Source organism: Heterocephalus glaber, unplaced genomic scaffold (genome assembly GCF_053883595.1).
Source record: "Heterocephalus glaber isolate CG9 unplaced genomic scaffold, H.glaber_assembly_v1.0 deba00001564, whole genome shotgun sequence".
NCBI lineage: Eukaryota > Metazoa > Chordata > Mammalia > Rodentia > Bathyergidae > Heterocephalus > Heterocephalus glaber.
Genome location: NW_028258351.1, coordinates 19,189,748 through 19,211,743, shown reverse-complemented (window position 1 = coordinate 19,211,743; position 21,996 = coordinate 19,189,748). Strand labels below are relative to the sequence as shown.

At 44.9% G+C, this 21,996-nt stretch overlaps 1 long non-coding RNA gene across 7 annotated transcripts in view; it reads left to right on the top strand.

Moving 5' to 3' along the window:
* LOC106010442 (uncharacterized) overlaps nt 1-17,117 on the top strand; it is a 41,006-nt gene extending 23,889 nt beyond the window's left edge. For 4 of the 7 annotated variants that reach the window (XR_015443230.1, XR_015443228.1, XR_015443227.1 and 1 more), the window contains 2 exons: nt 5,248-9,061; nt 14,090-17,117. This is a non-coding gene — a long non-coding RNA (uncharacterized LOC106010442). Of the gene's footprint in view, nt 1-4,539; nt 4,657-5,247; nt 9,062-14,089 lie in introns of all 7 variants that reach the window. The other 3 variants (XR_015443225.1, XR_015443229.1, XR_015443224.1) reach the window with 3 other exon arrangements.
* Nucleotides 17,118-21,996: the final 4,879 nt, after the last annotated feature.

Below are 21,996 nucleotides of genomic sequence, written 5' to 3'. Positions count from 1 at the left end.
GAGGATCGGGTCCCTACACTTGCCAGGCAGGCGGTGGCACCACTGAGCTAAATCCCTGGCCCTCAGGTCATCTTTTAAAATTAGGATCCCCAACTCCTCTTGGTTTCTATTCATGTGCCCTTTTTTCTTAGTTATGGCAATTTGTAATGATGTATTTGATTACTTGGGCATTGTCTATCTCCCCAACATTGTAAAACATAAATACTATAATTCTTTTTTGTTTTTTGAAGACAGTGTTTCTGCTACATAGTCCAGGCTGGCCTTAAGCTCACTATAGCCCAGTCTGGCCTCGAACTCACAGCAGTACTCCTGCCTCAGCTTCCCTAGAGTTGAGATCACAGGCATACACCACTATTACCAGCTAAATATTGTAATTTTTCTTTTCCTATTATTTATTTATTTTTCCCAGTGCTACAGATCTGCATGCTAGGCAAACACAGCAGAGCTATCTGAAGTCCCTCCCCACAAGCCTTCTGACAAAGCCATGTCTGCCCAGCACTCAGTAGAATCCTAAGACTCATCCCTGTGTTAGGCCAGGAGTAGAGCCCGAGGCTTATCCCTCCATCATGGAATGCTACAAAGAAGTCAAAACAAGGGTGTCGTAATTTGCCTCTCTTTCGTTCCTCACCACTTCAGGACTAAGATCAAGACCAGGGTCTTGGGTGTGCTAGGCAAGTGCCCTACAATGAACTACATCCCCAGCCCTTAGAAAGGATTTTTTCTAAAAATATTAAGCAAGAATTAGAAAAAGTCAAGGAAAGAAGAATGAGGTGCAGGGGCTGGGGATGTAGCACTGTGCCAAGGTCCTGGGTTCGATCCCTGGTACCGAGAGAAAGTATATAGTCTCTAGGGAGTCTGGTTTAAGCTTCCAGCAGCTCTGGGGCTGAGAAACTTCTTGATTTTTGTTTTTTCAGCCACAAGAGCTTGTACATGCCCTAAGCTCCAACCCTTCAGGTTGCCAGTCAGCCCTCCAGCTGGTAAAGTCTGACTTACACAGAAGTGGAGCTTGTTCTTTCTTGAAGTAACTCTGTCTCCACCCTCAGTTTCCCAGCTCTCTCTGAAGCTCTGAGGTCAGGGCTCTTGAAGCCAGAACTCTGAGATAAGAATGAGCACCCTGTGTTAATGAGCCTGGGATTTAGCTCAGTGGTGCCGCCGCCTGCCTTGAAAGCACAAGGTCCCACGTTTGATCCCTGGTACCAAAAAAAAAAAAGAATGAGCACCCTGTATTAAGATATAATCCTGAGGGCCGGGGATTTAGCTCAGTGGTTCTGCCGCCTGCTTCGAAAGCGCCAGGACCCGAGTTCAATCCTCAGTACCAAAAAAAAAAAAAAGATATAATCCTGAGATTCAGTAAATAATTCTTAGATTTCCACTAACTTTGATGAATCAGCCATTACCATCTCAATCTGTATGCTTGCTGCATGGGACAAATAGAAAAGAAAACGAACCCTGCTGCAAGGCCAGTCACACTCCTTCAAATCCCACTGAAATAAAAGTAGAGAATAAAGAGGGAAAAAGACAGAGAATATGAAGAGGGCTGTGCCATCCAAGCCTACTTGCTTGGGCTGCTGAGAGTGGAGAGCTGGGGTGGGAACTTGGAATTGTTGGAGGTCTGCAAGATAGGTGAGCAGCACCAGCTGATGACCCGACCCCACTCACCTTCCTCACCAAAAAGCATTTTCTACCAGATATCTTGCCTCTAAAGAAATGGAACCAATTTCCTGAGGGAAATTCTGACTTCTAGAATGCATGCTGACATCCATAATAAAATAAATATTCCTTATTCTAGAATTTGGGGTGGCCAGAAGTTGGCTATCAGCCCTTCCCTACTGAAATTGAAACCTTTCCCTGTTGTGATCTATGATGTTTCTAGGCAGAATTTCTACTCAAAGAGAAACCCAGAGAATAAGTGATAAATTTTTTTTTCTTTTTGGTACCAGGGATCAAACTTGGGACCTTGTTCTTTCAAGGCAGGCAGCAGAACCACTGAGCTAAATCCCTAGCAATGATAAAATTGTACACCAGGAGAGAAAGTCTTGGCTATACAGATGGTGTTCTTTGTTTTTTGTTTGTTTGTTTTTGTACTGAGGATGGAACCCAGGGTGTACACTACACTCCCAGGGTGTACACAGGGTGTACATTACACTCCCTACCCCTTTTTTATTTTCATATTCTCAGGGTCTTGCTAAGTCACTAAGTTGCCCAGGCTGGCTTGAATTTGAGATCCTCCTGCCTCAGACTCCCAAAGTGCTGGATTGCAGGTGTGTGCCACCATGCCTGGCTCAATAGAAGGTTTGTTGTTGTTGTTGTTGTTGTTACCAGGGATCAAACTCGGGTCCTTGGGCTTGTGAGGCAGGTGGCAGAACTACTGAGCTAAATCCCTGGCCCTAGAAGGTTTTTAAAATCTGAAAATACAGTGCAAAAATATAAAAAGATAGAACTGAAGGTGTGAAAAAAAAAAAAGGCCAGGGCCAGGGATTTATCTCAGTGGTGCTACCACCTGCCTCAAAAGCTCAAGGTCCTGAGTTTGAACCCTGTACCAAAAAAAAAAAAGAAAAGAAATGAAAGAGAAAAAAAGCAAATACAGAAGATCAGTCTAAAAGGACCATGTGCAGTAGTTATTAGGAATCCCAGAAAATGAGAATAAATAAAATGGAAGGAAGAAAAATATGAGATATGGGAAAAATATGAGATGATTTCCAGAACTGAAAGGCGTATCTTCATTCTGAATTAGTTTAGTTTGTGCTCAAGATAAAAAATGAATGAAAAATCGTCCGTACCTACAAATTTCAGAATGTTAAGAATGAGATCTGTAGTTTTTAAAGAAAATGCATGGAAAGAATCAAAATGACTATAGACTTTTAATCAATAACAATGAATTCTAGAAAACTGAATGGGATAATGCCTGCATGGTTTTGAGGGAAAAGATTTTTCTGCCTAGAATCTGTATCCAGACAGACTATTCTTCAGTGTACCAGTAGGATAAAGACAAACCCTGATTCTGAGGTGCAGAGTTGATCTCCACATTACATACCCTTTCTTAAAAAAATTGAGGATGTATTTCAGAAAATGTAGGAGTAAATCAAGAAGAAGATAAAATAATATTTAAGAAGCTGATTTCTTTTTTTTTTTTATTTTGGTACCGGGGATTGAACTCAGGACCTTGCGCTTGCGAGGCAGGCAGTGGAACCACTGAGCTGCATCCCTGGCCCAGCTGATTTGTTTTTTGGTGCTAAGGATGGAGTCTGGGGTCTCATAAATGCTAGGCAAGGGCCGGGGATTTAGCTCAGTGGTTCCACCGCCTGGCCAGCAAGCACGAGGACCGGCGTTCAATCCCCGGTACCAAAAAAAAAAAGAAAAGAACTATAAATGCTAGGAAAGCACTCAGCACTGAGCTACACCTCCAGCCCAAGAAACAGTGGATTCTAACTCAGAAGATCAGTGAATAGAGGTGTCAGGATGACGCCTTAGAGTGAGTCTGGGGTGAAGGAGGGAAAAGGGGCTTGAAATGAATAAATGGTATGAATGATAATTTGAAAAAATTAAAGATATATCTTCATCTCTTTTCTGTTGTTGATGATACACTACCACACACTGAGTAATTTAAAAGAAAAGAGGTTTAATTGATGCCATGGTTCTGGTCCAAGGTCAGAGGGCCAAATCCAGTGATGGCCTTCTTGTTGACAGAGTCCCAGTGCAGCACAGGACATCACATGGTGAGAGACAGAGCATGCGTGAGAGATCTAACCAGACTGGCTTTTATAGCAGACCTACCTGAGATAGCCCATTAATCAATGAACATGTTAATCCATGCATGAGGGCAGAGTCCTAGTCACCTCTTAAAGTTTCCACCTGGTGCCACCTCTTGATATCTCATAATAAAGATTAAATTTCAACATGAGTTTCAAGGGATAAACCATATTCAAAGTATAGCATATGATATAGGTAAAGTATGCAAAAAAGAGCCACGGATGGCCGGGGATTTAGCTCAGTGGTACCTGCGCCTACCTCACAAGCACAAGGTCCTGAGTTTGGTCCCCAGTACAACACACACACACACAAAATGCAAAAAAGAAAAGAAGTAGAATTTTCAGTTCTAAAGATGAAGAATAAATCCATGATTTAAATGAGAAACAAGATATCTTAAAGGATGATTGTATTTTACTGATACAGTCTCAATTAAGAACCTTAGGGCTTGATACGTTCCCCTTGAGTGCTGGATTGGCAGCACATATACTAAAATTGATATGTTCTCCTTGGAGTGACACATGGATTATGGGATTTAGTATGTGGAGAAGAAAGTCTACTCCTAGCCCATTGTTTGACCTAAGTTGAACCCACATTACACAGCCATAATGTAAGTACTGCCTGTCGGATTTCAACTTTAAGAGTCACCCTGTAGAAAAATCAGGAAGACTTGGTTGCAGTTGCAGCAAAAGATCACAAGGGCTCACAATCTAAACATTTGCACAGGTGAAACTGAGGAGAGATTTCGTGTGGAAGTAGAGAAAGGAATTCTAAACTAGCTTCTCTCACCAGATACACTGACAACAGAAGATGGAGAAGGCCATACATGGTGATATGCACCTGTAATCCCAGCACTTGGGAGGCTGAGGCAGAAAAATTGCTATGAGTCAGAGGCCAGCCTGAGATATAGTGAGTTCAAGTTCAGCCTGAACTACAAAGTGAGACGCTATCTCAAAAGACCAACAAGAGGGCCGGGGATTTAGCTCAGTGGTTCCGTCACTTGCCTTGCAAGCGCAAGGACCCGAGTTCGATCCCTGGTACCAAAAAAAAAAAAAAAAAAGACCAACAAGAAAATTTAAAATATAGATGGAGAAATAGAAGTTTACCTATGTAATCAAAATAATTAATATAAAAATTAATATATCTGGGGATGTCTGTAATCCGAGCACTTGGGAGGCTGAAGTAAGAGGATTTCTACAAGTTTAAGGCCAGCCTGAACTACAATATCAAGAATATATACATATATATGTAACTCAGTGCAAAGGAGCCCCTGGGTTCGATCCCCAGTACTGCAAAATTAATACAAATATAGTCATCATTGAGAAGAACAGAAAGTGAGTTAAACACTAGGATTTTGTAAATAACTTCCTCAAGAACTAAAACTGTTAAAGGGATTGTCTCTAGATGGTGGGAGAGGGGCGAGGTGGGATTATGGGCCATGGGGAACCAGTGCTGTTTTTCATTGTAATCTCCACTGTTCTACTTGTTTTTTGTTACCAGGTGAATGCAGAATTTTAATGTGGAAAAAGAAAAAGTTGTAAAGCAGGAAGCTTTACTGAAGAGGAGGAGTCATTACCTGAGTCAGCCAGACCTGTGCTCATACCTGTTAATGGAAAACAACAGGGATCAGACCCTGAGAACAGCAGATTAGCCTCAGATCCCATAACTTTGTCTTGAAAAATTAATTCAATGCACTTAACCTTTTTGTTCTTGGTTTGCAGCCAGAGTTAAAATAACTTGCGTTTTTTAGGACACTGATCCGAAATGACTTGGGAAATGTGTAGGAAAAATACTGAAAGGAAGTCTGCCAGTATGATTTTTTTCTCCTGCCTTCTTATACTTTTATTATTAAAATTTGCTACCACAGGCTGGGGATTTAGCTCAGTGGTTCCACCGCCTGCCTTGCAAGCACAAGGACCTGAGTTCGATCCCTAGTACCCTTCCCCCCCCCAAAAAAATTGCTACCATGATACTGAAGGAAGATCAGGCCTTTTTTAAGCTTTTTTTTTTTTTTTGGTACCAGGGATTGAACTTGGGTCCTTGGCTTGCGCAGTAGGCAGCGAAACCACTGAGCTAAATCCCCCAGCCCAAGCCTTTTTTTCTTTTTGAAACAGAGTCTTGTTATGTAGTTCAGGCTAGCCTTGAACTCACTATGTAGCCCAGGCTGGCCTTGAACTCTTGGCAATCATCCTGCCTCGGCCTCCCAAGTGCTGGGATTACAGGCATGCACCGCCATGCCTGGCCAGTCAGGCCTTTTTTGTTTTGTTTTGTTTTCTTTTGTTTTGTTTTCCTTTTTAGAGGCCTGGTTTCATCATTAAGCTTCAATTACGCTTCAGTCAATTGGTCAAATAACTCAGGGCCCTGCCCTGAGGCCCTCCTCTCTTTATGCCTCCCTGTCCTCATCCTTGGCCAGAGTTTGTCTGCCCCCTCCTCATGGATGGCGCTCCTGCCCTTCTCTCCCCACCACATCCCTGGACAGAGCTCCTCTAGAGCCTCCCTCCTGCTGAGTCTGTCCCCCCATCCCCATGTCTGGTGGACCCCCACTTCCTTCTCAGCAGCCGCCACACTTGTTCTTCTCTCATGCTGAAGGCCTCTTTCCGTGACCTCTGTGCTATCTGTCTTCTTTTGCCAAACACGATAGCACAGAGTTTCAGAAAAAAGCTTTATTTTGCATCGTGGTTCTGCAGGTGCAAGGTTGTGGAATCCCATCTGGGGACATCCTTCATGCTGTCAGAGTCCCTTGGTGGTGCAGGCTGTCACATGGCCAGAAACAGGGACTGGGTGACTGCATGTGTGTTCATGTGTGTGCTTGGCTGTGTGTGTGTGTGTGTGTGTGTGTGTCTTTTGCTCTGTCTTCTTCTATCTTTATTTCTGGAATTCGATCATGGGGACTACACACTGATGACCCTATCTAATCCAATTACCTCCCAAAGGCCTCATCTTTAAACACAATAGAATTAAGTTCTCACACACTCAGTACCTCACAATAGGAATTAAATTTTAACACAAGAATACCTTGGGGCCCAGCACTAGGGAGGCTGAGGCAGGAGGATCGCCACAACAGAGTTCAAGGCCAGCTTGGGCTACACAATGAGTTTAAGGTCAACCTGAATTATACAGTGAGACTCTGTCTCAACAAACAAACAAACAAACAAAAAGTATACCTTGGGGCATACTTTCTTTTTTATTTTTATTTTTTCCCTGAGACAGGGTCTGAACATGTAGTGCAGGCTGGCCTAGAATTTGCAATGATCCTCCTGCCTCAGGCTCCTGAGTGCTGGGATTACAGGCCTGTGTCACCATATCCAGCTCTACTCTTTTACCATACTCAAATCATAGCAGCCTCTTTTCTCTCTCTGGCTTCTGGTTTTCTTAACTATTTTAGGAACATAAATATGCTATATTCAAGCTGTTTCATGCATTATCTTACCAATCTTGGTATCACAGAAATTATATTAAAAAACCATTGGGCTGGGGATTTAGCTCAGTGGTTTCACCGCCTGCTGCGTAAGCACAAGGATCCGAGTTTGAGCCCCAGTACCAAAAAAAAAAAAAAAATGGAAAACTTCTTTTATGGAAAACTTTTAAACCTTTTGTACAGTACAATGAACATCCTTAAACCTTCCTCCTGTATTTGCAGTGGGTGACATTTTTCCATGTGTGCTTTGCTATCTTCCCCAGTACATGCACACTTAGAATATTACTGAACACCTGAGATAAAGTGGCAGACAGGATGACCTTTTTTTTTTTGAGTGCAGAAGATCAAACCCAAGGATGCTCTGCCATAGTTACATCCCAGTCCTTTTTAATTTTTATTTTAGACAAGTTCTTGCTAAGTGGCCCAGGCTGGCCTCCAGCTTACAATTCTCTTACTTTGGCCACCTGAGTAGCTCCAGAATGATCTTTTACCTTATAAGCTAAGAACAAAGATTTTCTCTTACTTAACTACAGTGAGATAATCTAGTTCTGGAGGTTTACCAGCTATTCAACACCATTATCTCGTATACAATATATTCAGATTTCCCCCCAGTACTCAATAATGTCCTTTCAATTGTTTTTTCCAATTGAAGACAAAATGGTGCATTGTCATTTTTTAGGCTGCTCTAATGGAAACAACTTCTTGGACTTTGTCTTTCATGGCATTAATATTTTTTTATTATGAGCTCATTGTTATATAGAATATTTTCCAGGGATTTTTTTTTTTCATGATTAAAGTCAGGCAATGCAGTTTTGGCCGGAAAACCAGGAAAATGATGTTGCGTCCTTGTGCACGTCAGGAGGCATGCGATGTCAGTTCAGCCACTCTTGGTGATGCTGACGTGGGTTGCTTGGCTGAGGTCATGTCTGGCAGGCTTCTCTGAAGTTATTTTATTTTAGTTTTAGTTTTTGCCGTTCCAAGGATGGAACCCAGCACCTTGCACATGCTAGGCAAGCTCACTACCACTGAGCTACATTCCCAGCCTCCTTTTCTATCTTTGTAATTAGTATTCTGTGGAGAGACATTTAAATGTTTTATTGTCATATGTTTGTGGCACATAATGATTATGTTTTGGGGAATTCATACATATAAATATCATGACTATTTTTGGTCCCCTTTCCCCACCCCATATCTCAGCCCTGGAAAGACATTTTGAAGCTCTGTAAATATCCTGTTTTCTCACACTTTCACCCAGTGACTTTAACATCTATTATGAATCTTGCCTGAATCAGTTATTACCACTTGTTTCAAAACCCTTCTAATTCCCCTTCTATAATAATTACATTCAATTGTAATTTTTCTTCTGTTTAATTAATTTACTATTATTATTTTGTGGGGGGGTTTTGGGACAGGCTGGCCCTGAACTCACTATGTAGCCAAAGATTGCCTCAAGCTTGCAGCAATCCTCCTGCCTCACCCTCCTGAGATTACAGCTGTGCACCACCATGCCTGGCCTGTAACCAGGACTTTATCAGGACTTAGTGGTTCTGTCCTAAATCAAGCTCTGTATAATAAATTTATAATTGCACTTGTAATTTGGGTCCAGTTCTACCAAGGCCTGCCTCTCCTCCTTCCATCCACACTGACATTCCCTCCTCTGTGTTGTTCCCTATCACGTTGCATGGGCTCCTGTCATCGAGCATCCCACATTTATGTGGGGTTTTTTTCTTTCTTTTTTTTTTTGGTACCAGGAATTGAACTCGGGACCTTGTGATTTCGAAGCAGGAGCCGGAACCACTGAGCTAAATCCCTGGCTACAAGTGTTTTTTCTTGGTATTATGCAGCTCTGTCTTTGGACCATCATCTCTCCAGACTATGCTTGGTGCCTGGCACACAGTAAGCACTTTATGTATTTCTTTTCTTTCTACCTTTTTTGTTTTGTTTTTGTTCTTTTTTGAGACAGGGTCTTGTTATGTAGTTCAAGCTGGCCTTGAACTCACTATATAGCCTAGGCTGGCCTTGAATTCATGGCACTCCTCCTTGCCTCAGCCTCCCGAGTGTTGGAATTGCAGGCATGTGCCACCATGCCTGATATATATATATATAAAAAATAGTTATATATGACATATAATATGATCTATATATGATCTATATAGATCCTATATATTTTAAGACAAGATCTTATTATGTAGGTTGGTCTTCAACTCTTGATGCAAGCGATTCTCCTCCTACCTCAGTCTCCTGGGTAGCTGGGACTATCAGTGCATGGCACCATGGTAATTTATGTCTCATTATTTTTTAATTTTGTGTTTTAGTTCATCTCTTCTTGATCCGTCTTTTCATTTAGATTACATGGCTTTTGTGTTTTACCTTCTCTGAGTCTCCCAAAAAACCAGGGAGGGAGTGTTGTTATCTGTTGTTTAAAAAAAAAAAAAGGCTGAAAAACTAGGGGCACATCCAAATTTTCACAGCTATTTCCTAAGAGGACTGACAACAACCAATAGTGACAAGAAGGCTGTCACTTACTGGGCCTCTCTTCTGTCCCAGGCACCCTACTTGCTGCTGTATGAATACATGCTAGGAATGAAACCTAGAGTCCCAGGCATGCTAGGCACGTGCCCTACCACTGAGTGACACCCCAGCCCTACAGTGTTACTTAGTTCTCACTGTAGCTCCCGTAGTGATACTGTGATCCTCACTTCGCAGGTGAAAACACCTAGATTCGGAGAGATACAGCAGGTCCATACAAAAGACAAATACCTAGAACCTGAGTCTCCTGATTTCTTTTTGTCAATTTTTCTGCTCCAGCGGTGTCCTTGAGCTCTAGGGTACACTCTAGAGTTCAGCTGAGTCACCTGGAAAGTGATCACCCCTGCTGGGCCTGGGCCTGGGACTGGGAATTGCATTCCAGGTAGCAGCTGCTACAGCCTGCGCCCTCTGCCCAGGACCACCATTCCCAGCCTCTGCCTCTGCCTCAGAGTCCTGCTCAGAGGAGGTCCCTAAGCAGAGTGGGCCTGAGGCTCGCCTAGGCCACCAGCTTCGCAAGACCAGAACCAAAGGCCTCCACCTCTGCCTGGAGCCTTTTTCCCAGGCTGAGTTGTTAGTTGGAAACAACAGAAACCAACTGTGGTGGATTTCAGAAGAAAGGGACTTTATTATAAGGCTATAGGTAGATCCTAGAATCGCCTGGAAGGCTGCAGGACTAGGTTTAGGGAGCAAGCTGAGATGAGGAACTGCAGTGGGGAGAGGGGCCAAAGCTCACTGTAGAGCTGGCCTGCTGAGGATACACCTGGCTCAGGCTCTGAAGAACACAGATTCGTGGCCAGGTCCGCCAGCACCACTGGCCCTGGACACTGGAGGCTGCTGCTGTTCCTGGGATGAAAGTTCTTCTTGTTACTTTCTCACCTGCCTCCCTAGCCCCAAACTAAAGTCTAAGGGGATAGTGGTTTTCCCAGCTCTCCTGCAGTGTGTGCCCCGCCAGCTGCAAGGGATGCTGGGAAAATGACTTTTGGCTCTGGGGCCTCCATAGAGGGTGAAAAGTCTGTCTCCTAGTAACCTGAATATGATGACCAACTCCCTACATCTGCAATCCTGGACAGCCAGTGACACCAAAGGCCCACAGTGGTGGCATATTTGTCCTTGGACTTTTGGTGTACTCTCTGGCTTGTTTATATCTTGTATTCTCACCCCTCATTCCCAGCCCTGTGCATGCTGGTGATAGAACTTGGCCTCATGCATGCTAGGTGAACACTGCACAGCCCCACTTTTTGTTCTTAGGTTGTGTTTGAGCTGGTCAGTTGACAGTTACTATGACACTGTTGTCTGTTCACTGCTAATTATATATAGGTATTGAGCCTTCAAGTGTGTGCGAAGAGCAGTAAAATACAATTTTCAGTATACAAAGAGATACTTTTACTTGCATATGAGGAATCTATTCTGTACTCTGCCTGACTAAGCATTCTTTTTGTTTGTTTGCTTTTAAAGAGATAGAGTCTCACTATGTTGTCCAGGCTGTCCCTGAATTCCTGGGCTCTAGTGATCCTCCTGTCTCAGCCTCCCAAGTAGCTGGGACTACAGGTGTGGACTACTGTACCTGGCCTGACTTGGTATTGTTCTGAGAAAACATATATCCATATATCACATTGGGTAAACTGCAGTGGAGGGACAGGTGCCATTTTTCAGGGAGCAGAAAGAAGTGTCTATTAGAGCAGCCTTTCAGCTGACCAGTCACTAGGGTCTGCTCTATATCTAGTGTGTGTTTTTGGTGACACTGAAGCCAGAAGATAGAGGAAAGTAGGCAGATAGAGTACAGGTCCTGAATAGTTAACCAGAAGTAAACTAAAGTCTGTCTTATGTGAGTTAACATATCAGAGGGCCCAAATAATGAACTTAAGCAAACTGACTATCTGGTCCTTGTGGAATGCAAGAAACAGATGGGAGGGCTGGAGATTTAGGTCAGTGGCATTGTGCCTGCCTCGAAAGTACAAAGTCCTGAGTTCGATCCCCAGTACCTGGAAAAAAAAGAAACAGATGGGAGAAGCCTTGAAGGAAGTAAAATGCAAATGAAGCAGCTTGCTTTCTGGACTTCAAAAGCCCACCTAAAACCAGGAGCATCCCACATTCTGTCACATTCACCTCTACCACAAACTACATCAAAAGCCAATGGACTGGGCCAGGGATTTAGCTCAGTGGTTCCTCCACCTGCTGCCTCACAAGCTCAAGATCCTGAGTTCAATCCCTAGTACCAAAAAAAAAAGCCAATAGGTGGGGCCGGGGATTTAGGACAGTGGTTCTGCTGGGTGTCTTGAAAGTGCAAAGTCCCAAGTTGGATCCTCAGTACAAAAAAAAAAAAAAAAGCCAATGGGCAGCCCAGCATGGTGGTGCACACCTGTGATCCTGTAATCTCAGCACTAGGGAGGCTGAGGCAGGAGGATTGCCGTGAGTTTGAGATCAGCCTGGGCTGCATACTGAGTTCAAGGCCAGGCTGAACTATATAGTGAGATCCTGTCTCAAAAAAAAAAAAAAAAAAAAAGCCAATGGATTTAAACATTTACAGTGTCTGCCTTACAGAACCCCTCCCCAACAAGTGGGGAGCTTTTCCTTTTGTTCTTTCTGTTACACATACACTCAGTCATTCCCCACTCCTTGCTGTAGTGCTGGGGTTTTTTTTTTTGGTACTGGGGATCAAACTCAGGACCTTCCACTTGCGAGGCAGGCGGCAGAACCACTGAGCTAAATCCCCGGCCCTTGCAGTGCTGTTTTGTAGGCTTCAATCTTCATTGCCCCAAAACAAGAACTTGAGAGCTAGAGGGGACTGGTTACAATCATAGGTGACAAAGACAAAGCCCTGCTGTGTGTTCAACCAAATCCTTTGCATGACCATGCAGACAAGCAAGTCCACACCAAGAGCCTGATCAGCGAGCGGCCAGTTCATTCTGCCTGGGAGGTTCTTAGAAAACGTTGAAAGACTGCGGCAACTATAACGTACAGGGCACCAACCAAGTGCTGCATGTACTGGCGAGAACAGGACAGGCCACTGTCTTCAAGATGGAAAATGCCCAGCACATTAAAGCCTCACTACACTGTGGACAGGGCCGTGAGGGGAAGCGGTGCTGTGTGAGACCTGAGGTGACATTACTAAGGCAGCAAGAATGCAGCTCCTGGACAAGAGCCATTGATGAACAAACCTAGAGTGGAGTGAGGCCAGAACAGAGGGATTTAAGAGTATTCCCAGCTACAGCTGCAAAACTCTAAGAAGAAAACAAGGAAAATCTTCATGACGTTGGATTTGGCAGTGATTTTTTGGATATGACGCCAAAATTACAGGCAACCAGAATAAAAATAAGTAAATTGAACTACATCAAAATTAAAAACTGTGCATCAGATGACACAATCAACAGAGAGGAAAGGCAACCCACAGAATAGGAGAAAATGTTTGCAAATCATTTGATAAGTAGTGTCAAAAGACAAAGTTGCAATGATTTCTTTCAGAGATTAATTGGTTTTATTTTGCGATTCTAGAACTGGACAACACTTCAATCTATAAAGTAGAATAAGTAAGTGTTCCACTGAGCTGAGCAGAGGAGGTGCTGAAGGACTGAAGAAAATAGAAACAAAGAGTAAAAAGCAGACTAACACTTTCAAAGTCACTTTCCTTGTAATGTGAGGACAGTGAGCCAGAAAGACAGGAAAAATAACTGATTGCTTAACAGCAGGGTACTTCAGGTTACTTTTTTTTTTTTTGGTGCCAGGGATCGAACTCAGATCCTTCCGCTTGCGCAGCAGGCAGTGAAACCACTGAGCCAAATCCCCAGCCTCAGGTTGCTTTTTATAAGGATTAAAGGATAGAGGGCCCAGGATTCAGCTCAGTGGTTCCACCACCTTCCTCACAAGCACAAGGTCCTGAGTTCGATCCCCAGTACCAAAAAAAAAAAAAAAGGATAGAAAGATTAGAGTAAAGGGAACTTCACTGTGGGACTCATTGGCTTGTCTTGGAAAATTGTCTCTTTCATTCTCTAGATTTCTCAGGCCAAATAAAAACTTAATTATGGCAAGGAGACACACTCAACATTTTTGGAGTTTATCCACCCTTAAGGGAAAGGAAAGCCATTAAGCTGGGTTCAAGCCAGGGAGGGAACAGACTTGCGTTTTGGAAAGATTACTCAGAACAAACTGGAGAAACAAAACAAAACAAAACAAAACATCAGGCATGGTGGTATATGTCTGTAATCTCAGCACTCAGGAGGGTGAGGTAGGAGGATTGCTTTGAGGCCAGCCTGAGCTATGTAGCGAGAAGTTCTTTCAAAAAAACTAATAAAAACAAAGAGAAAAAGAACAGACTAGAGGGAGTAGAGAGGAGGCAGGGAGGCTGGATGGAGGATATCTGCATAGAAAAACAGTTTTTCCTCTGTTCTCACACCCCAGGAACCAACACAGGCACTCCCAGGACCTCAGAAGCTGTCAGGATCTCTCCCCACCAGCAAGCCGGCAGTCAGCACTCTCAGCCCTGACCCTCTGTGCAAGGAGATTCAGTCCCCAAGGCACCCCGCCCCGGCCAATGCCAGTCACAGCCTCCAGATTGTTTCACTTGTGCTTCTGAGGACCAGGTGTAATTGGATGCTTACAACTTTTGTTTTTTGTTTCTGTTTTGGTACCAAGGATCAAAGTTGGGACCTTGCGCTTGCAAGGCAGGCAGCGGTACCACTGAGCTAATCCCTGGCCCTGGATACTTACAACTTTTGGCTCCTCTGATTCAGTTAATTTACAGAATTCAGGGAAACTTGTAATGTTTACTGGTTGGTTGGTTGATTGATTGACTGATTGACTGATTTTGAAACAGGGCCTCACTATGTAGCCCAAGCTGGCCTTGAACTCATGGCAATCCTCCTGCCTCAGCCTCCTGAGTGCTGGGATTGCAGGTATGCACTACCCCATCTGGCATTTACTCGTTTATAATAAAGGAAAAGTACACAGATGAATCAATTACATGGGGTGAGGTGTGGGAAGGGACATGGAGTTTCCATGCCCTGTTGAGGGTGCCATCCTCTGGCAACTCTCACACATTCAGTCATCTGGAAGCTCCCCAAATCCTGTCCTTGGGGGTTTTATGGAAACTTTATTGTGTATCTAACACTTAATAGACTGGGTGGGGAAACGCGTGCAGGCTGGTCTGTCTAGATTCTTCTTGGCCTCTATAGGTTCCTTCTTCCAGGGCATGAGACAGTGCCCTTCCACACTTGAGATCTTATTGACATAGGAGCTTAGGGTCTGAGAAAGCTGGCTGGGGAAGTAGATGTGACCTGTTAATTACAAGATCCCAGAACATATGTGCTGAACAGCTCCCAAAGCCCTGCACATGGACTTCTGAGCAGGTTTTCAAAAGGATGGCCTAGACCTGCCATCAGCCTTGAGGTGGGATCCTAGCACCGGCTCTCCAGACACATAGGTAGAAGTTCTCACCAGTTTCCTTGAGATATGGACAGTACAAAAGGACACAGACACCAAGAAGTGTGCTCTATCAGGGCTTTCCTCATGACAGCCTGCCTTTCTTCCTCCAGGGTATGCTTTTATTTTGCTTTTGCCTCTTTCACTAGATCGAAGTGCACTCTGCAGAGTCAGTTTCTCTCTTACTCTTCATTTTTAATTTTTCAAATAAACTTTACCACTGCCTTTTGCTCATTTTGTTAAATTCTTTGTTTGAGACAAGAAGAATCCAGAATCTAACTTCAGAAGGAGAGGCAATCAACCCAGAACTCTGTAATGTTTGTTTATTTGGCAAGCCATGTTTAGAAGGAGCAACCCGATGACATTATCAGAAAGAGGTGGAGCGGGCTGCAGTTCCTATGATCCACCTGGGGGAGGGGGTACTACCCAGGAACCATGGACAAAATCCAAAATCTGTATCTCATAGCCCAGAAGGCTCTTGCATCATACAGACAAGGTGGAATAGTGTGTCCTAGTTTGCTTGGGCTGCTGTAACAAAATACTGCAACCGAGAGACCTTGAAACACTGGAGCTTTGCATCTCACAGTTCTGGAGGCTGGGAAGCCGGTGGTCAAGGTGTCAGCACATCTGATGTCTGGTGAGGGCAGCTTCCTGAGCAGAGCCACCACTTCCTAGGTATGTCCACAAGAGGAAAGAGGGATCTAAATGCCTGCAGTCTCTTTAGGAGGGCACTAATCCCAAAAGAATGTGAAAGAGAACACTTTTGACAACACTTTTTTTTTTCTCAACACTTTTGACACCAAATGTGTGGGTTTTCTCATTCAGTAGTTGTCCAGTTCTCTGGCACACAGCAACTAGGTGTCCCTTGATTTAGTTCAGTTCTGACACTAGCTACCTGGAGCCAGCACCGATGCACAGGTCAGGGTCTGACACAAGGCTTTCCCTGCCTTGAGACACTCAGTGGAAGTATTGGATGCTGCTATAGTTTCAATCTTAAATTAAATGTCTCTCAAAGGGACATTTATTTTTATTTTTATTTATTTATTTTTTTGGACATTTATTTTTTTATTATTATTATTTTTTTGAAATAGGATCTCACTTTGTAGTGGGGACTGGCCTTGAAATCAAAGTGAACCTCCTGCCTCAGCCTCTCAAGTGCTGAGGTTATAGGGGTGTGCCACCACGCATGGCTTCAAAGGGACATTTATTAAAGGTCTTGTCCCTAGGGTGGCTCTAATGTGAGGAAATGGAGCCATTAGGAGGTCAGGCCTGGTGGGAGGTCTCAGGTTCCTGGGGACATGCTCCTGAAGAGGACTTCAGGACCCCAGCTCTTCCTCATGTGGTGCAGGCCACGGTCACAATCTCGCTGCTTGACACAGCTCCAGTGAAACAGAGACTATGGCTGAAACCAGGACTCCGTCTTTTGCTTTCGCTTTCCTCGGTAGTAATTACCTTGGTGCTGTACTCCCCGGAAATCACTGAAAGGATAAAAGTCATTACTTCGGAAATGGTTACTAGGCCGGGATTACAGGAAGAAATTGTAAATCCATTTACAGGAAAGCCCCTCACTCATACCTCCGTGAGTAGTGGGGACGTGACATCCATATGCCCTGACTGTACAAAGGGAAATTGGGACATCAACAAATTCATGACGCAGGTGCCCCACTGTCTGGCACCTGGTCACCCTTGGCCAACACCCGCAGGGCACACAACAATGAGATCTGATGAAACTTGGCCTAATGAGGTAGCCTGACCTTTCTAAAATGCTTCTTGTTCCTCAAATGTAAATCTGATAAATTAGCAAGAGTTCATGTAGCACCCAGAGGAGTACTTAGAACTGGGTGGTCTAAAATGGTTTTTTAGATGCTATCAGCTTTTCCTTAACTCTGTATGAAAACACACTGTGTATGGACCCACATGCTTACCAAAGCCTTGTGTAATCAAAACATATATAAGTAAAGTGATTTCGGTATAACTCAGACAGGCAAGCTGAGCTGCCGACCCTCCACTCAGTGTCTGTTTCATTCTCTTGTCGCCAACTCCACACCTTCTCTCAGGACCTGAACCCGCTGGAGCTGGACTCCGGCACTCATGTTTTTCCACTTCCTGGCCATGAGGTAAGTGGTTTTGCTTCACCACCTGTTCCTGCCAGGATACACTGCCTCAACACAGGCCCAAAAGCCAGATGGCCAGCTAATGGTGGACTGAAACCTCTAGTCCTGTTCGCCATAGTAAACCTTCACTCCAGAAGTTGCTCATCTCAGAGGTTCATTATATGAACAGAAGGCTGACTAATACCTGTGCCCAGGACACCCACCTTCTGTTAACGTGGCTACAAATGAGGGGTTCCCACCACCCATTCCCAGGTTCCAGAATTTGCTCTAATAGTTCACAGAACTCAGGGAAACCTTTACTTATGTTTTCTGGTTTATTACAAAGGCCATTATGAAGGATATTGATGAACTGCTGGATGGAGAAGGACAGAGGTGAGGTTTGGGAGCATCCTGATTTCAGGAGCTTTGTCTGCTGGAGTTAGGGCTGTACCACCTCCTGCTGTGTGGCTCCCCCAGCTGGGCGGCTTCATATGTGTTCCTGTCCCTTAGGGGTTTTGGTGAATGTTTCATGAAAGTTTCATCACAAGACATAGTCAATTATTATTATTTATTTATTTATTTATTTTTGGTACTAGGGATCGAACTCAGGACCTTGGGCTTTCGAGGCAGGCAGCGGAACCACTGAGCTAAATCCTCGGCCCTCAATTATTTTATTTTAATTTGGTGGGGCAGGGTCTTACTATATTGTTCAGGCTGGCTTGGACTCACTCAGGGGCTTCACACTGAGCTACATCCCCTGGCCTTTTTTTTTGAGACTCAAAAGTTGCTAAGTTACTAAGTTACTCAAAAGTTGCTAAGTTACCAGGCAGCCCCAGCTGGACTCAAACTTGTGTTCCTCCTGTCTCAGCCTCTCAGAGTACTGGATTACAGGTGTAGGCCACCAAGCCCGACTGGTTGATTGGTGTTTTGTTGGTTTGTTTGTTTGTTTTGGTACTGGGGATTGAACTTGTGACCTTGTGCTTGCAAAGCAGGTGCCAGAATCACTGAGCTAAATCCCCAACCCTTGATTGGTGTTTTGACAAGAGTATGCCTGAGTGCTGAAGAGGAGGCACAGCAACAGAAAAAGGTGGGAAGCAAAGGGCCCACAAGGGGATCTGTACTCTCACGATGGGCTGTCTGCTCCAGGGGTACAGCTGTGACCAAGGCAGGTGGGGAAGCTCACCTGCTCACTATGTAGCCCAGGCTTGCCTCAGACTCACTACAATTCTCTTGCCTCAGCCTCCCAAGGGCTGGCACTACAGCCATGTAGCTGCTGGTTTTGTTCTGAAGTCAGAGGTGAGGTCCTCAGCTGAGACCCAAAGGGAGGGACACGGGATCTGAACTTTGAGAAGAGAGATTAGCTGGGAAGGGGAAGGCATAGGAAGCCGAGCTGGCTACTTGGGTTCCCGCTTCTACTCTGACACGCCTCCCTCCCCTGTCTGTTCTCAGCACAGGAAAGTGCAATGACAGCTCTACTACTCCAGATCCTGCCAGGCCCAGTCACTGGGAGTAAAGCCAAGGTCTTCACAGCACTTCCCTGCCCAAGTCATAATCACCTTTGCTCCCTCTGTTTTTTCATCTCCTGTCACCTCCCTCTCACTTCCTCTGTGTGGTCCCAAGAGCACCTGGCATACCCCTGCCACTGGGCCTTTGCACAGGCTGCTTCCTCTGCCGGACTAGGGCTTCTCAGTGTTGGCACTGTGACTGGCCCAGTGATTCTGTGTGGTGGAGGTTTGTTCTGTGCATGGTGTGATGTTTAGCAGCATCCTGACTCTGCCCTTAGGAGCCAGGAGTACACGCCTACCCCTTCCTATGTGAAACTGTCTCCAGACAGCGGAAAACACCCTGGATTTGAAGGTAGGAATTGCCATTAAGAGCCATGGGCCTAGAAGTTTCCCTGAGATATGACTGGTTTATTTCCTGATCTCTTTGGCTCCAGATTTTTTTTTCTGGTACTGGGGTTCAAACTCAGGACCTTGTGCTTTCGAGGCAGGTGTGGTGCCACTGAGCTAAATCCTCAGCCCTTTATTCCCTCATCTCTTTAAGTCTTTGTACAAATCTTACCGCTTCAGCGAGCCCTCAGAGACTGCCTGTTTATTTATTTATCTAATGTGGTGCCGGGGATGGAACCCAGGGCCCTCACACACTCTGCAAATGCTCTATCACCAAGCTCCGCCCCAGCCCAAAACTGCCTATTTAATAGGGGCTCCAGCCCCAAAACTCCTCATCCTCCTCATCTTGTCTTTTATCTTTTTAGCTATAGCAACTGCCACCTTCTCAGACATTACACACTTCATTGATGTTACATTTACTGTATTTGAGTCTTCCCAGGACAGGGAGCCTCAGAGTCTTGCTCACTGATGTAGCCCAAGTTCAGGAACTGTGCCTGACACATGGTAAATCTAGAAGAAATACTTGAGATGACTCAGTCCTCTGGGTGAGGGGGAGGTTGGCGTCCGTGGGTTTAGAACTGACATCCACACGTGTGGGTGAGCAGCCCCTCTGGGGCCAGAGGACCTTAGTTCTGTCTCTGTGTCCCCCTCCTCAGGCACCAGGTCAGGTGCATGGGACAACTGTTGAATGAACTGTGAAGCCTGAGTTTGGAGCTGGGCTAAAGATGGTGGCAGGTTCATAAATATATCAGAGACGAAAAGGGGGCAGAAGCAGAGCTGGATGTGGAGGAGGGAGAAGGAGAGAGGGCCCAGCAGGGAACAGGCACCTGGTCGGAAGACCTCACATTGGGACTGGCCACTTTGAGCTGTCCCAGCATCCCATGCTAATGGAAGTCATTCACCCAGTTAGCAGGTGAATCTCTGTAAGGGAATGAGCCAGGGTTGGGACTCCTCCAGCATCAGTATCCTAATCATTCAACCCCTTTTTTCCCTGTTCCACAAAAGAATTAAAGATATTTAAAAGAATACATGGCAAAGGGGTCGGGGATTTAGCTCAGTGGTTCTGCTGCCTGCCTCACAAGCGAAAGGTCCCAAGTTCAATCCCTGGTACCAAAAAAAAAAAAAAAAAAAAAAGAATACATGGCTGTAGGGAACAGGGGAAGGGGACGTTACCAGAACCTCTGCAGTAAGTCCTAGTCTCCTGTGAGCCAAGGCAGCACACGACGAATTACAGGAAAGGTAGACAATGAGACTGGGAAGAAGCTGAGCTTTGGGTCTGATCAGTGCTGCTCTGGGTGGCAAAGACAAAAGCCCCCTAGCTTGCAGCACTTTTTATTCAGTACATGGGGAAACAAAAGTAACAAGTGAAAATGCAGAGTTCAGTACTTCACATTGGGATAAACAAGGTGTAACAAAAGGCTGGGGGGCAGTGGAAATCTAAGAACAATGAGGAACTATGCAGATGAAGATTTGGTTCCTCCCTGGTGTCTCCCGCAGGTGTGGTCTTGTCCTGGAGCATTACAGCATCCGGGGATCACTCAGGTCTCAGTTGTGACCCAAGGCCAAAATGGAATTATGTCTGGAATGTCATAGCTGGCCTGTAGGCTGGAGAACTAGACCTACTCAAATGATTTTTCCCTAGAATTATGTAGCATTGCTCCAACACATGGCAAAAAACCCAACAACAACAAAAATGTTGGGCATGGTGGTACATTCCTGAATCCCAGCACTAGGGAGGCTGAGACTGGAGGATCTTCATGTTCAAGGCCAGCCTGAACTACACAGTGAAACCCTGTCTCAAACAAACAAACAACAACTGTGGGACTGCATAACCTTTGTTCCATTTCTCCAGCCCCATTGTGATTAAATGTGAGTTAATGGATAAAGATGCTTGTTAGTTTTGGGACACTAGATAAAAATCTGTTAACAGACCTAAAGTCCCAAAGTAAACTACTCAACTCCTTGTTTGCCCGGAACTGATGTTCTGGACACCACAATCTATAGAACAAGCTGCAAATGTCTGCTGACCATCAATACGTGACAGTCGACCACTAACCTCTGTCCCCTTTTCTTTAATTCTATATGTTAACTTCCCCCTCAACCTCCTATAAAAACAGCCTCAGACTCTGAGTCAGTTGCCTCTCTAAGCTATTTTGCTTTGGGAGTGCCGTCTGGCCAGACTAATAAAGGTCTGTTTTACTTTCCAACTTGTCCGGTGTGTTCCTTCCCGGGTGTTCTTTGCTGCAGTCAGCTCCTTGGAGCGTTTGATAAGGCCCTCGGTCTTACACAACAAAAAAAACATGACTCCAACAATAAGCCAATGCTCCTGACCTTGGTGTCATTAGGATCAAGGTAGAAATTTTTCTAGGATCCTCAAAAAAGGGAGTCATTTGCTTGAAATACTTTGAGACCAGAGGTGTGGGCCATTTCCTTAAAAGACCCTCCCCACACACAGCCTGCCCTGACACAGCCAGGAGATGCAGCTCAGAGGTTGGTGATGAGTCCAACGGTGTAATTGTGCTGTGTGCTTCACCTGGGCCAAGGCCTGCATATTAGGAGAGCAACTGTCACCTGAGGCTGAGGGAGAAGTCCACCTCCCCATCCTCCTCCGTCTCGGCAGAGCTTGCAGCCTGATAGTGAGGTGGCAGCCAGGTGCCACTAGGGGCACCAGGAAGGGTCCTCCTCCTTGGGGTTGGCAGAGGACAAACTCTTCTTCCTACAGATGAGAGGAAGAAGTTGGATTCAGAGACTGCAGAAAAGGAGATTGTGATAAGGACTCAGGCCCAGGCAGAAGAGCTCCTGCCCCAAGCCTGCCCTGGGGCCCTAAAGTAGGGTGACTGATGATTCAGGTACCCTAAGACCAAGTTGTTTTACAGGACACCAGACTTTGGGCATTACATCT